The following is a 17198-nucleotide window of genomic DNA, read 5'->3' on the forward strand; positions in this document are numbered from 1 at the left end:
CAGACTGTAATCTCAATGTGGCCCCATTTACTCCCGGTATTAACATGGGATCTGTATCTGTACAGATTATCTGGATCATGACATCTGATCCATCCACCAGGCCTTGGTAAATTGTGATGCATATATAGATGTCTTTTGGGGGGCATTTCTTGCCTTTACAGTAGAGATATCAGAGGTGGAAGAAGATCATTTACTTAAGGAAAAGTACCAATAGCATACTGATTATTGTTACTCATGCACTAATGTTGAGGCAGCATTTTGCTCTCTCTCTCTCTTAGTAGACTATGCTTACATTTTTACGTTTACATTTTTGCATAAAAAAATGACTTGAACAAAAATCAGTTATGAAAATAGTCGCCGATGAACGATGATGATGAACAATAGCTGTCAGATTAATGTAGTGCAAAAAATATATATTTCCTGCACTGTAGTACTGTACAAGTAGAAGTGTCATGAAATGGAAATACCTCAAATTTAAATGTACATACTTACATTTCGTAATGAGAAATAGAGAGGAAGTGTGGGAAGTGTGAGAGGGACATGGCATACAACAAGTTCCTCAACACTGCAATCTCAGAACCCATCAGCTATCATCCGATACTGATTTAGCCTCTGTGTGGTAACTGTATCGGGGCTTCCGATGTGCCAAGACTTCCTCTTCTGACTACGATCTGAATGCAGTTAAATTTTCAGGGTTCCCAGATTGATAAAAAGCAATAGCCGATGCGTTCCAAGATTGCATTGCAATCGGTGCATCCCTAACTAAATTAATAAATGATCAATAGGCCTGTTTGTGTGATCACACATGTAGACTTGTGAGTTGCTGTGCTTATGTTGATGGCTTTAGTTCTATGCTTATTGTCATAGTGTCTCTCTGTTTTGATTTGTCAGTGTAAGCTGGTTACACGTTCAGGCAGCTGCTGTCTGTGGTTTTGTCTGGGCCCAAGGAAAATATCTGCATCAGGGTCCAGCATGACTATGTTACACTGCTGGCAGCAATATGTCAACAAGGCAGATAGCTGTTCCCACTTATCACTAAATATTACTCAAATATATTAAATTTACATAATAAAATAGATACAAGGTAAATTCAATCGTCACATTACAACACGGTTGTAAAATGAAAACAGTTTGTAGTTCCACTCTGCTACAAAGCAGACAATATATACAAAAATTCAAAAAATGCTATACAGAAATAAGCCCTACTGCTTGGAGCAGTGCTGAGGATGAATCTGAATTTAAATGTAAGAGTCTCATAGCCTGGGAGAAATATCTGCTCTGGAGTCTGGTGGTACGACAGTAGATACTTCTGCAGCTCTTTCCAGATGGCAGCAAGGTGAACAGGATGTGGCTGGGTGGGTTCAGCCTTTTAGTATCCTTTGGGCTCTGTGCTGGCACCTCACCTCACCGATATCACTGATGCTCGGTAAACGGGTACCAGTGATCTTCTTAGTGATTTTAATCACCCGCTGCAGAGCCCTCTTTTATTGGACCGTGCACATCCCATGCCAATTGGTTATGCTTCCAATCAGGATGCTTTCTATTGCTCCTCTGCTTTCTTCACCAGCATGGAGATGTGAGAAGACTATGTCAGGTTCTCCGTGATGCTGATTCCCAGGAACCTGAAACTGTTCACCTTCTCCACCTCAGCTGATGTAGACAAGAATGTGTGTCTTTGTCCCCTTTTTCCCAAAATCAACAATAAGCTCCTTGTTTTGCTGACGTTGAGCAGCATACTGTTGTCTGTACACCACAGAAGATTCATTTCCTCCTGATATGAAATCTTATCGTTGATTGAAATCCGGTAGATGATGGTGGTGTCGCCCACAAACTTCCCAACAGAGTTCTGTCGATGTCAGGGGATGCAGTTGTGGGTGTAGCACACAGCCTGTGTTGAGCAGTAGAGTGGAGGAGGTGTATCCGCCAATCAGAACCGTAGGAAGTCCAATATCCAGTTGCAGAGTGTGGTACTCATCATTTTTTCATTTTCTCATTCAAAAAAGCTATTAAAATCATAATCATGTGACATTTGTTGGGGTCTGTACCAAACAAACATGTTTTTATACATCTGGAGAGCAAAATCTGTAGGCCGGGGCATACTGCCACATATCTCTGGTGTTGTTGGTGTTGAGGTCTCTCTCCAGTCCCTGCTGATGTCTCCATTTCGCCTCCTTGATGCCAGCTTTCAGTCTCGCTCTGGTGGTGTTGTATGCTTCTTTATCACCTGACCGAAAGGCAGCTTTTTTGGCTCTGTAAAGAGCCCTCACCTCTCTATTAGTCCAGGTTTTCTAGGTGGGGAATGATTTTATCGTCTTAGCGATCACCACATCATCAACACATTTGCTGATCAAGGATGTCACTGATGCTGTATACTCCTCAAGATTGATGTGGTTCTCCTGGTTGGCAGCCTCTCTGAACATATGCCAGTCCGTGCACTCAAAACAGTCCTGTAGGGCTGCTAGAGTTGTTTTTGTAGATCAATGCATTTACTGACTACTAATTACTGCATTCAGCTTGCCCACCAAGAACTACCTGGAACTCTCTGAAGTCTATGGGAATCACGTGAAAATCAAGCACGCTGAAGTTCCATCATTACATGGCTCTGCTGTAACTACATTAAAATGATGTTCCTCTTTTTAATACAATTAAAGAGCTTCTTATAATCAGACACATTTTCGTGTATTTTTTGCCTCTCTGAGCCTTGGCCAGAATTCTCAGCTTGCTTACCCAAGAAAACTGCCCCAGGGATGAACAGCATGAGTCCTGGATAACAATGTGCTCCTCTCATTAAAGAAAAGAGCTGGATAAATCCTTCCTGATATACAGGAGGTGTCCTGTATATCAAGGAAGAGCCCCCTCCTCCTTCTCTATCCTCCAGAGGGGCAGGGGCTCTGATGGAGAGCAGGAAAGCTGTGACTGGGTGATATTTCAGTGACTGCGTGTTTTTTTCTTCTGTATCTGGGTATAATCTGGCAGCTTTGACTATTTTTTTTTATCTTGCTTTTGCATCTTGTGTCGGGACGAGACACCCACTACAAAACGTTGTTTTCACTGTGTTACTGTGCATAACACATTGTTTGAGGAGGGATAAAAACATGCATGGCTATATCCTGAGAGGTTACACGGCATGTCAAACAACCTCAATGAGTAAACACACAGCTTCCGTGGGGAGAGTTGGAACAGCAACTACTGTGCATTAAGTATGCAGACTGGTCCACAGATAGCTTCACTGGGTGTTAATGAGTGTTATTCATGTACAGAATTACAGTAGCTAGGAATGCCCTGTTAATTAAAATGGAAATACCACACGTAACTGCACAGTACTGTCATTTGTGAAGTTTTGATGAGTTATGTTTGATAATTAGGTACTCTTAAGGACAGCTATCGCTAAAAAACTAAAATTAGGAATTCACTCATTTAAAATACTTAACAGGAGTCCAAACCAAAGCTAAAAGAGAATGAATATTAGATTTACTTTTGTCAAAGTGACAGAAACAGGACTCCAAATGAATGCTATGGTTGCTGGTTGTTTAAGTAGGCTAGCTTGTTAGTTGTAACAGCTTTTTAAAGGCCTTCACCCTCAAAGTACACATTTTTGCACGCATTGGTCGCAATACAGTCTTGGAACCGGTCTTGGATCGGCTATCATCTGATGACCAGTTAGCCATCCATCCATCGTCAACCGCTTATCCTGCGGGGAGTCTGGAGCCTATCCCAGCTGACATTGGGCGAAAGCTGGGGTACACCCTGGACAGGTCGCCAGTCCATTGCAGGGCCAAACATAGACAAACAACCATTCACACTCACATTAACACCTAACGACAATTTAACGACACCAATTAACCTAGCCTGCATGTCGGAGCACCCGGAAAGAACCCACGCGGACACGTGGTCAATTTTGAAACCCTTGAGATTAGCTTTTTATTAATTTATCTGCATCTTCAAATCGTCGTCAGATGTTAGTTGATGGGTTGCGAAATTGCTAATTGGACTTTAAAAATGAATGGCACACGGAAGTGGAAGTCATGGCCAGGATATCTGATGTAAATTCCCTATTATTACTGTGTTTGTGGTGCAGGATTTGTTCAGTGCTGATTTAGTGTTTTTACATCAGGCACCTCGTTGGGCAGCTAAGGGGTCCTTATAACGTTGATGCTTCGTTTGTGATGAAGGTGGGTGGTAACAATCTGCTAATGATTGCTAATTAGTTCCTTTGATATGTAAATGAAGCGGTGAATTTCCGGTAATATAATGTTACTAACGTAGCAGTGTTTATTTGATGTTTAACGTGCCAACTGACTTGGTATTAACCTAAAGCTAAGTTTGAGTTAACATGTGCTCTTTAAGCTAGTATTCTCATGTATATTGTGTTTTGTTTATTGCAGATACCAGTACAGAAAGAGAGTCAATCAGACCAATGTAAAGTCTCAGACAGAACAGACAATAGAGATAAATTCTAATGAATCAAACTGTAAACAGCAAACCAGAAACACAAAGCTGTATGTAATTGGGAGTTGTGCAGTAAAGCCAAGTTAACTGTCCTACTGTGTCCAGCCTCGCTCTCTAATCGGAGTGTTTGTGTGGATGAGGTGTTCCAGCGAATTCCCCTAAAACAACATATAGTCCTAGCTCTCCATAACACTGGTCCTTTGAGCCGGATTACATCACCCATTATCAGCAAAACAGACACAATGAGAACATCAACTATCGCAAGTGAAGCGACAGGACGGCCACGGCAGCTACCAGCTTACCTCCAGGGCTACCAGGTCAGCCTCCCTCAGTCCCTCATGCCTTATACTGCTCCTCATCCGGATGAAAACTGTCAGTCAGCCTGCAGACTGGGTCTGCTTGTCAAGATGGCCAGCTACTTCAAGCACTCGGACACCCACCCTATCATTCCCCTGCAGCAGCAGTCAGCCAGTGGTACACAACACCACAAGCTAGCACATATCCTAGCTTACCAACAGTTAGGGAGAGGCCGCCATCTCCTGCCTTAAGTGAATGCAGCCTGCTATCCCCTCACAGACTACGGCCTCAGTGAGCCAGGTTCTCCAGAATCAAGTTAACCCAAGCTTCCCGCCAGATGATACAACTTGGCCAAGCACACAAGCAGCTGCATTCACTGCCAGTGAATGCCAAGTACAGTATTACTGTCCCAAGTTATAACATCCACTACCTCAAGCCAGAGCTATGGCCAAAGTGACATTCTAACCCAATCCCTTCCAGTGACATTAACATCTACATCACAGTTTGCACCAATCCCCAAGCAACCACTCCCCACAATAATAAGCATGTTACATCCAACAGCATCTACATCATACCAACCAGCCTATCAAATAATGCATCCTGTGAATACAGCTGCAAACGTCTAGCATAGTGGCCCATCTACTCATATGCCAGTCCAATACCAGCCCTGTTCTACAGCTCCAGCCTATCCAGTATACCAGCCATCTCCATCTGTGATAACGCCAACATGCCAACTCTGTCAAGTAACATTGCACCATACTACCAGTTGTCATACACTCCTGCTGCAGTTCCACAGCCTGTGTACCAGCCTCCACCAGCTATTACTGCACACGCTGTGTACCAGCCTCCATCAGCTATTACTGCACACCCTGTGTACCAGCCTCCACCAGCTATTACGGCGCAGTCCATGATCCAGTCACAAAGCTATCAGCCAGGTCCGCCTCTACAACCTGTTCTCCAGCCTCAGCCTCCCTCCGCAGTGCAGCCTGTCTACCAGCCGGTGCCCATAATACCAGGCCCTTCTACTCAGGTATACAATACTCCCCTGCCACAGTACCCCATGCCGCAATCTTCATACAGTTTCCAGATGCCGGCCTGCCTGTTCCTGTACCTGAACTGCCCAAGCTGGTCTGTGACAGTGAGAGAGAATTCACTGACCTCAAGATGGCGCTAGACCACCTGCTTGGCCCCCACACAGAGCTGTCAGAGCACTACAAGTACTGTGTACTCATGGAGCACCTAGTCCTGGATGAAGCGAAGCTAATTGCTCAGTCCTGCAGACATTATACCCAACCCTACTCGGCTGCTATGGAAGCATTACAGCTCGCACAAAGTGAGATTGCTGCAATCTTAAATGCCCCTGATGTTAGATCGGGGGACACCAAAAGGCTTCCAGAGTTTCGCCCTCAGTGTTGACTTGCTAGTAGGAATGCTCACTTCACTAGAGGGGCCCAATGGGACAGAAATGATGTCAACTGGCCATGTCGACAGACTGCTTAGTAAGCTGCCCAAGCATATGAGAGACAGTTTTGTAGAGCACCTCCAAACACAAGGTCGTCTCAACACAAGTCGACGCAACCCCTCGCTAATTGGCTCAAAGTTAAGGCAGAAGCTCAAAGACTATCTGCAAAAATGGCACAGCGCCATCGTCCTGAAGAGCCCCGTGTCTCCAGGAGAGACAAACACGCTCCAGCTTCCAAGCCCCGAGTGCAGTTTATCACGGCTCTGACAAACCCGAAGCTGATAACAGTCATCCTGCAGAGGCAGCCCGCTCTAATCCCAAGTCACAAAGGTCCAAGAAGTGATGTATCTTCTGTAAGAGCACAGAGCATCTGTCACAGTGCACTGACATCGTACAGCGTTCACCATATGACGTCAGGAAATGGCTCGAACGTAGTAAGCGCTGTCGTAACTGTGGTCGGACCAGCCACCAGCCCGAAGCATGCACCTTAAAGAAACCATGCAGCGAGTGATGAGGTAGACACTCACGTGTACTACCTCATCACTCCACATGACCAAGCCACCCTCAGCAACTCTAAGCAAGGAGGAAAGGTATATCTCAAGGTGGTGCCCATCATAATAAGTCACGGCTGCAAGTCACTGAAGACCTACGCCATTCTGGATGATGGGGCCGAACGAACAATAATACTACCAGCTGCAGCTGTCTAGGCCTCAAAGGTAAAGCAGAGACCCTCATTCTCTGCACCATCCGCCAAGACGTCGCCCATCTTGCTGGTGAGTCTGTGTCTTTCTATGTAGCCCCACTAGCACACCCAAAAGAGCGCCACCTTATTAAAGACGCCTATACAGCAGGCCAACTTGCTTTAGCAGAGCAATCCTACCACACGGCTGCACTACAGGAACGTTACCGCCATCCCAGACTTTAGTGAAGTGCAACCATTGCTACTAATCGGCCCAGATTGCACACACTTGATCACAGCTGAAGAGCCAATGAGAGTTGGACCAAAGGGCAGTCCAACAGCTATCCACACAAGCCTCGGTTGGGCACTTCAAGGTCCAGACAGTATGGTTACTGCTGCTTCCTGCTATTTTACCTCCCTCACACCAGCACTAGATGTCCTCTACCAACATGTCGAACGTCTCTGGCAGCTAGACATCCTCCCATTTCGAAACGAGAAGCTAGCAATCCGATCCCGTCTAGACCAAGAAGCCATCAACATTCTTGAGACACACACTGAAAGAGTCAAAGTGGTTGACACACTCCGCTACACCACACCACTACTCCATATCAAAGGGGCACCACCACTCAAGGCCACACCTGAAGCAGTCATGTCCCTTCTCCGTGGCACAGAGAGGCGACTACGAAGAGACCCAGTTCTAGTTAAACAATACTAGGCAGAGATCCAGAAGCTCATCAGTGGAGACTGTGTTGTCAAGCTCGGTGAAGACGAGGTAAAGGCATCCAATGAGTCATGGTTCATACCCCATCACCTTGTTCACCACAACGGCAAGCCCCGTCTCGTGTGGGACTGCTCCTTTGTCCATAACAGCCTCTCACTCAATGAACAACTCCTCGCAGGTCCCACCCTTGGTCCATCTCTCATTGGTATCCTCCTGTGCTTTCATCAGTATGCAGTGGCCATAAGCGGGGATATCCGAGCAATGTTCCACCAGGTTCGTCTCCTGCCTGATGACCAGCCACTACTGAGATTCGTCTGGAGAAACCTGCAACGGGAACAGCAACCTGAGGTCTACCAGTGGTGAGTCTTCTCATTCGGGACGACTAGTAGCCCCTGCTGTGCCACGTTTGCACTGCAAAGACACACCAAGGACCATGTTCAAGGGAATGAAGACATCCTGCAGTCCACTGAAGTGTTTTTACGTTGACAACTGCCTGCAGAGCCTCTCAACACCCGAGTCAGCAAAGTCTCTCATCGACAAGCTAAGGCAGCTCTCGCTTTAGGTGGTTTTGAGATTCGGCAATGGGCAAGCAACGTCCCATCTGCCCAATCCAATCCAGTCTCCAAGTCCATTACATCAGTCTGAAGGATTTATTAATTAAATACAATAACTTGGTTAAGGATGCGAGAACACACTATTTTTCTGAACTCATTACTACACATAAACACAATCCCAGGTTTCTGTTTAAGACTGTGGATCAGCTGGTAAACCCAACCCCTCCTTGTGCCTCAGCTGGAAGTAATGATGACTGTGAATTGTTTTTATCTTATTTTACCAATAAGGTGGTGTCAATCAGAGCCTCTATTACCCCCGCGGCCTCTTACTCAGAGGTCCCTCACCAGCAACAAGAGAGTTTTAACCAGTTTTATCCCATCGACTTGTCTGAGCTTTTAAAAACAGTATCACAAATGAGAGTGTCCTCCAGCCCACTTGATGTAATACCTACAAAGTTTTTACTGAAAGTAATAGATTCTGTTGGGCCCCATCTGATCTCTGTTTTCAACAGCTCCCTATCTACTGGTTGTGTCCCTGATTATTTTAAAACGGCTTGCGTGAACCCACTTTTAAAGAAACCTGGTTTAGATCCCTCCCTCCCACATAATTTTAGACCAATTTCAAAACTGCCTTTTATTGCAAAGATTCTAGAAAGAATTGTGTCCAAACAGCTGCTCACTGTACTGGAAAATAACAAAATATTTGAAAAGTTTCAATCTGGTTTCAGGAAGTACCACAGCACTGAGACTGCCCTGCTTAAAGTCACCAATGACCTTTTAATGTCTGCTGATGAAGGCATGTGCTCAGTCCTGGTACCCCTGGACCTTAGCGCTGCTTTTGACACCATTGATCACAACATCATGTTAGACAGACTGCCCTAGAATGGTTTTCATCCTACCTGTCAAATAGGAAGTTTTGCGTGTCTGTAAACAACTATGTCTCTTCGTTCTGTCCAGTTAAATATGGTGTGCCTCAGGGTTCGGTCTTGGGACCCATTTTGTTTTCCTTGTATCTGCTTCCCCTTGGACATATTATCCATAAATAAACATGGCATTTCTTTTCATATTTATGCTGATGACACACAAATATACTTGCCCGTCAGATCCACAGACCCTGGAATGCTGAGTTCACTTAACAACTGCCTTTGTGAAGTTAAAAAATGGATGTCAAATAATTTCCTCCAGCTGAACAGAAATCCTGGTCATTGGGTCCCAGCAAATGGCAAAACAAATACTGCCATCTGCTGGTTCCCTAGTAAATCACATTAAGCCTGTGGCAAAGAACCTTGGTGTTTGGTTTGATAGTAATTTAAATTTCGAGCAGCACACCACAAAGCTTGTTCAATCATGTTTTTATCAACTTAGAAATATAGCAAAAATTCGATCTATGTTAACTTTAAGGACACCGAGACCATTTTACTTGCCTTCATCTCATCAGGCCTGGATTATTGCAACAGCCTCTTCACCCAAAAATCTATTGATCGACTCCAGACTGTCCAGAACTCAGCTGCCAGGCTTTTAACCAGAACAAAGAAATATGACCACATTACTCCTATTTTAGCTTCATTACACTGGCTCCCAGTATGTTTTAGAATTGACTTCACTTTTAAAGCGCTTATATTTCTGAACTTTTAGTCCCATACACACCAGCACGCACCTTGAGATCCTCAGGCAGAGGTCTGTTGTCTGTTCCAGAGTCTTGAATGAAAACTAAAGGGGACAGAGTGTTTGCAGTCAGGGCACCGAGGCTCTGGAACAGCCTGCCCGAGGAAATCAGGTCAGCTGAGTCAGTGAACTCTTTGAAGTCCCTTCTTAAAACATACTTTTATAGGAGAGCCTTTCCCGATCTTATCTGACTTTATTTTATTCCTTTTATTTTATTCTATTTTACTAATTTTATATTTATCTTAAACGTGTATTTTAGTCTTTTCAATGTTTTCATTCTTCTATCTTGTATTGTTTTTGTATTATTGTCTTTTGGGTATTATTGTCTTTACACTTGTTAAAGCACTTTGTAACTTGTTTTTGAAAAGTGCTCTACAAATAAAGTATTATTATTATTATAACGAGATGTCTTCACACAAAATGCTGGGAACTCAGGTAAACTCCCACCATATTTTAAGTTGCTTGATTTTGATCTAATTCATACCTGTGTTGTCCTGCAACGTTATGTTGTATAGAATGTGGATATGTGGAGTTCAGAATCAGTAGGCAAGAGGCTCGGGAGTGCACATGCAGAAATTCCGATACAATCTTTTCTTCACATTGGACGCAGAATAGTGGCTGTTCCAAGCCACAGAGAAAGCAGAGGTGTGCTTAATTTTTATGTAATTTCCATTTCCAGCAGGATCAGTAAGAATTACACAGTTTTTATTTAGCTTACTTTTGTTCTCTTTTTGTAGGTGATGTTCAAATATATTTTACTAGATTATTTCAGATACTTGATTAAAATATTATATTGGTTTTGTTGCTTAACATTTAGATACATGTATGAGGAGATAATGAAGCACATGATACTATTTCTAACCACTTCTGTATAAGCCACGCCCTCTTCCAGTATAATAAGTTATAGATATGAATACAGCTGTTTTTTGTCAGGATTTGTCGTGTGTGCTGGCAGGAACAGGTTTTAGGACCCAAACGCAGAACAGGTACAGTTTCTGGGTATTTATTGAAGCCCACAGAATTTACGGCAGAGTCCAGAGTTCAACAAAGGGGAATAGCAAGCAAGCAAGCAAGCAGTGGACAAACATACAACAAACCAGCAACAGCTGAACAGAAGTCACACATATTTAAGCACTGGCTAACGAGGAGGGCGGGAGCACAAACAGGTGATACTAATAAAGACAGCAGACAGGCAGGCAGTTCTGATCAAGGCACATACAAGAATTTAGTAACCATTTCATGTGAAATACTTAACTTTCTGTGTCTCTGTAAATGAATCATACAAGCACTGAGTGTGAATTCACAGTGAGAGGTGTGAGTGTGCTAGCTCTGTTTCAGATACAGTGAGACTTCTGCAGCCCAACATGGCACCCTAATGTCGGTATCACTATGAACTTGTAAGCTGCTCATAATGCATTTTTTATCTCCAGAATAAATCATGTTCTTACTCTATTGTGAATGGATTATATAAATTTTCATTTTCATCACTGCCTGGATTTCTGTATTACACCATGTTATAAGCTTAGTTTTATGGCGTGTTTTCTGTAGAAAGTCTGTGCCTGAAATAATTTAAATCTATAACATGCAGATTTTTAACTTTTTTAACAATGTGCCACAAACAAAGACATTGACTGACATATTAAAATAATTTAGCTTAATTACATTAAACCAGCATACTCTCCGATAATGTATTTAAAAACTGTATTGTAAATAAAAGCTTGTAACATAACATGAACCAAACCGATAATATATTTCAGTGTTTTGCTCAAACTTCAGTGCTGGGTCAAAAAGAAAAAGCTGCATGTCTGACACAATTGAATCATCAAGAAGGAAAATATATAATTTCATTCAATCTATCACAAAAAGTAAAAGAAAAACTGGTTATATTGTGATTATAAGGGGCATGCAAGTATTCACAGCTGCCCATTCAAACACATTTCCCTTTATTCCCCTAATATTTTTAGAAAGACAATTTCCGCCTTGTACAAGGGCATCACATATATTATGCAGGTGCTGTGGAATAGTACATTGCCTTTCACCTTTTATCTTTGCAGCCAGTTTGATTACCCTTTCATTCTTTTGCCAGGAAATCAGATTTTCCACTTTTTGCCCATTTTGGATGAGAGTTTCTTGTGAAGATATATTAAATGTTTTTTTTTACAAGCAGAACATTCTCATCAATAGAGCCTTATTGTACGCCTGGATCTACCATCAGGGGATCCTGGGTTGGTCTTCACACATGCAAGGTCGAATTTGAACTAGTTATTCTTTATTGCTCAAGATGGTCAAGCTGAAATACAGTATGTAATGTATCAGTTAAGACTTCTCAATCTATTCACCATGAAGACCCACTGTTCTTTTGTGCCACAAGGTCAACATGTAAATCTGCACATCATATCTCATTTCTTGTTGGTGTGGGGTATGTACGTCAGCATCAAAATGAGGGGTGTTGAGGAGAAAGCCTAAATGTTCCCCAGCTCACCAGAGGCCAACACTCCCATTTCTCAGTGAGTCACTTAAAACAAACATACAGTGTATTGATAGATATGAGCGCACATAGAAATTACATCTATAACATACAATTGCTTTCACCATAGTAGCTGTTGTTCATTTCTTGTCATCTCTCCAATATCTGTAATAAAGACGATGCAGGAGACCGCAGAGTTCACAGTCCTACAGATATTGTAGAAAGGGAGAATTTTAAACATGTTCATAATCCAGGATTTTGCAGAATCGTCCAATAATAATCACCTCTGCCATCAAGCTTGAAAGTACAGTGTCTTTGTGGTACTTAAAGCTGGACTTTTACATATTAATTACATTCACCTCAGTGACATGACTGAATAGTTGAGAAACGCAGTTCGAACAAGGTCTGCACCACTCAGCCTTCTTTTCTACTCGTTTTGTACACCTTGTCCCACTCCATATGAGATTACAGGGTTGTCTCTTTCCTAACAAAGGTCAAAAAGAGATACACACAACATGCCCTGGTGCATAAGTATTATATCTTGTTTAAAAAATGTTTTTAAATGTTTGACTATGTTTTCACTAATCCATGCAAATCTAATTTCAGTCAGACTAATTAGTCTTAATTATTGTTCTGTTAAAGCCATTTCATCAAAGATTAAAATATCATGACAGTATTCAGCCATATCACTTATTTCTACGTTTTTAGCTGTATTAAGCCTTGTATGAAATATGGGCTTAGTTTGGTTTTGTGCCTGTTCTAAATAAATTAGGTTCATATTTGGCCAAAGGAAGTCGTCTACCCATGGTGTCTGCTGCCAACTGTTACACATGATGAAGGTCACTTAATATGTAATGAGTCACTGGGTTTAATATTGGCTCATCAGCCCAGGGATCCAAAGCCAGTTTACAGGTTGTGTTATATTTTTCATATTGAAATGTCCAGTGTCCACTACACACAGGAAGGATTGCAACAACAGCACAAGGTGGATCAAAGATGCTCTGAAGGGAAGCGCTTACCCTGTTTCTAACACTCACAATTACACGTACAGCTTTGTGTGTAACACTGTTATAAAAACTCAAAGATAGCTAAGCATGTATAATGCCTAGAGGGGAACAGCTGACTGCTTCATCCATTCTCCGACAGAAGCTGTAGTCTGCATGGCAGATGTGCCGGTCTGACAATAAAGAATATGAAAACAGACAGAAGAAGTTTTATGAAAGGGAAGTTGTGACAGTTATTTATATTTGTATGTCTGAGCTTAAAGGTTGAATTGCATTTCGTGCTTTTGGGCTTAAAATGGGATGAATCAGAATAGCACTATATCTTTCCTGACAGACGTGCCTGGATCTGACGTGGCAGGACATCACACATAAATACACACATACTTACACCCACTCTTCTCTGTTGCGAAGGTTATGCGACACTTGGAAACATTTCAAACCAAAGCCCTCGCTCTGTCACTCTGCTTAATACATGAAAAGTAGTGTTTAGAAATCTCAAAGGTAAACTGTTTCTCTTTTTTCCCTTCTCGGCAATGCTAAATATAAACATCTCTGCCTGTACTGGTAAAACTATCTATCTTAGTGTTATTTGTGGAAAGCAGTAGTAAATTATCAGGGTTTTAATACATTTGAACATTTTTTAGTGTCATTGCAAACCTCTGTGTTTGTGTAATGTGATATAAGTATTATATCAAGAGAATAAAAAATAAAAAATGTTAGGACAATTCAGAATAATAATTATTATAACATTAATGGCTTTTAAAGCAAATAGGAAGTAACATTAGAGGCAATGTTCTATATTGTCAGCAAATCCTTTTAAAAGACCAAAAACTAACCAACTGCCCTTTGTCAGAAGTTTTTGATTGCATTATGAAATAAAGGTTTCATCATTGGGGAGCTTTAATTTAAAAGATAATTAGAAAATAAACTTAACTAAAAATAATACATACATTAGTTTTTCGGTACAAAAAGAATTTCCTAAAACAGCTGGACACTCATTTTTAGTTTAAGTTACACAAACAGGAGTAACTAGTCCATTTGTTGGAAACTGTTTTCAGCTGCAGATTTGTTCCTCTAGTTGTTTTTATAGCGGAAGGATGGTGTATGTGGGATTAATTCAAAATAAACAACAGTGTGTGTGTGTGTGTGTGTGTGTGTGTGTGTGTGTGTGTGTGTGTGTGTGTGTATGGTAATGAAGGAATATGTCACCCAGTGCAACAGTGTAGCTCACTGATGTGTGTGTATGGACAACAATGGAGCTCTATGGCACAAAGGAATAAGGAAGATCAGGCTTTGGATACACATACAATATTTGTTTGTACGAGCAGTTCCTTTTGGGTTTTCCACTTTCTATGGGATTTATTGACAAGATAAGAATATACAGAATATTAGCAGTAGATTTTTCCTTTAATTAGAATTACCACCCAGTGGTTGTATGCCTCTGCCAACCTCAGACTCATATAATATATGTATGGTATTTTTGGGCTAAATGGAAGTCATCACTACATTGATGATGCCCATGTTTGATTCCAGTGAATATGCAATGCTGAACTGATAGTGAAGTATTATCATAGATGCATTGGCTAAACAGCCACACATGTACCTGATTACTACTGTATATAAAGATGGATTCTTATAGAGTATAGCTACACAAAATCTTACTCATTTTAGATGCAAAGCCTCTCTATTAGCTGTAGGTGAATCTCACTCACTCACTCACATGATCATGATTAGCTCAGCGTGCTCCAATACTTTGTTTGCAGTCATGCGATTGTGACCCTTGAAATTCAGAATGAGGCAGGAAGTTAAAGGCAGAATGGACGAGATGGAGGAAAGCCTGTACTGTGCTAGTTATTGTGTACCCATTCATAATGTGTGGAATCTGGAATCTCCCAATTCATTCTTAAGTTATGGATAAAAACCGAATTTGAGGTCACAGTTGACTTTGAGTCAGAAGTGTCACCTATTCAGTGTCCCACCAACTTTGAAATATGGTCACAATCTCCCCTCTTTCCTGAGTTACTGTATGCTGTTGAATAATGACAATTGGGACATTGAAGTTTATCTTTGACCTTTTGGAGAAAAGCTTTCATTACTTCGTTGCATCCCATTAAACATCTATGTGAGATTTTGTCATTGCCCCATCAATTCAAAGTTATGGCCAAAAACGTGATTGTCATTTTGAGGTCACAGTGGCCTGGACCTTTGAGCCAAAAGTGTCACCAATTCATTGTCCAACCAGCTGTGAAATCTGGTCATCAGTTTTTGAGTTATGGCCAAAAACGTAAAAACTTTTGTGAGGTCACTGTGACCTTGACCTTTGACCACCAAATTCTAATCAGTTCATACTTGTGTCCAAGTGGAAGTTTATGCCGAATTTGAAGAAATTCCCTCAAACATAACCGGAAAAACAGGCAATCAGTGGCGTGGAGGCAAACAAAACACTGCGTGCACACAAGCATGTGTGTGTATAAAATTGTATATACGGTGCACTTGACTCCTCTCCAGTCCCATTGGCTCTAAAGTCCCAGCTCACACAAAGGAAGCCCAAAGATTAATGCCGTTTACTCCTCCTAGATCTCTGCATTTCACCTGCCCCAGGCAATTGCCATCTCCTCTAATACACTCCCTTCTCTCCAGATGATAATCTGACTTCCTGCCTTTTTGTCAATGTCACTTTAATGGCTCTCATCCCGTTCATCAGACTCCCTTCCTCCCACATAGGACTCCTCTGAGTATGGCGTCCAACTACAGCTTCTCCCTGCCTGCCTTCACTCACACCTAGCATCGCCCGAAAAAGACCCCGCTGTGTTTATTCATGTTCAGCAGAAGGAAAGTGCTCTTCAAGTACTTCTTTCATGTTTCCGGGGTAAGTGCTCTGTTTCAAGACGCATTGACGATAACATCAATGAATTGGATTAGACACAAGGTGAATTTACGTTTCTTGCAAGCCCTGCCTCTAATTAGGTGGTTAATTGAACTTGCATTCATTGATGTATAGGACACAACAGGGCTTCCATTTAATTACCCCAGTCTGGCTGTTAATACAGTAATCCAGCTCAATAATGGGGAACCTTTGATGGGACATTTTTATATGTAGTTAAGGGATTGGTTTGTGCTTCTATTTGAGACTTATTTAGTCTTAAAGTCAGAGCCAGGGTGTGGAAAAAACATTGCCTTTACATGACACAGAAATTCCTAACTTTAATTGTTTTTTTTACATCGCTCGCACAATACTCTTTTCAGAATTATGTTACAGATCGGGCCTTTTTCTATAATAAATAAGATGTCACTTAATGTATTAATACCTAAGAGAGGCTTTTAGGTCTGAAAATATGGGCTGCACCCAAACATCCAATGCAAATGTGATGCCTGTTGTCAACATCTCACCAGATCACATGGAAGCAAAAATGCGACTCCAGCACATTGTTCAGCTAAATTGCCAGAGTGCTCCGCTAAAAATAGTGCACACAGCTGAGAGCTCTGGGGGATGTGGCACACAGTGGGGGATGTGGCACACAGTGGGGGAAGGGGGGGGGGACTTTAACAGAAAGGCGGGAGAAAAGAGAGATTCTTCTAAAGCTCCAGCAGAGGGATGATGTAAACAGTAGGCTACACAGAGAAACACATTTTTAAAATATGGGGGGCGGGAGGGGGGGATAAACTGTCAACAAAGCTGCTCTAAAAAAACCCTGCTTGCCCTTCATATAGACTGAATTTAAAAGGATGGCGGCATCCCACTGAGCTGGCTACGGTTTGCAGGTCCAACGCAATTTGAGTTTTCAATTTCCTGCCAAAAATGAGATTCTACTAAGCCATGGGGGAGCACGAGCACAGAGCAGGGATGATCTTTTTCTCAGAGTCAATGTGAATCAAAGGAATGCTTAATGATGACTTTAA

The sequence above is a fragment of the Micropterus salmoides genome, unplaced genomic scaffold (genome assembly GCF_014851395.1).
Source record: "Micropterus salmoides isolate LMB-PRFRI ecotype aquatic unplaced genomic scaffold, ASM1485139v1 Ms_hic_scaffold_4, whole genome shotgun sequence".
Classification (NCBI taxonomy): domain Eukaryota; kingdom Metazoa; phylum Chordata; class Actinopteri; order Centrarchiformes; family Centrarchidae; genus Micropterus; species Micropterus salmoides.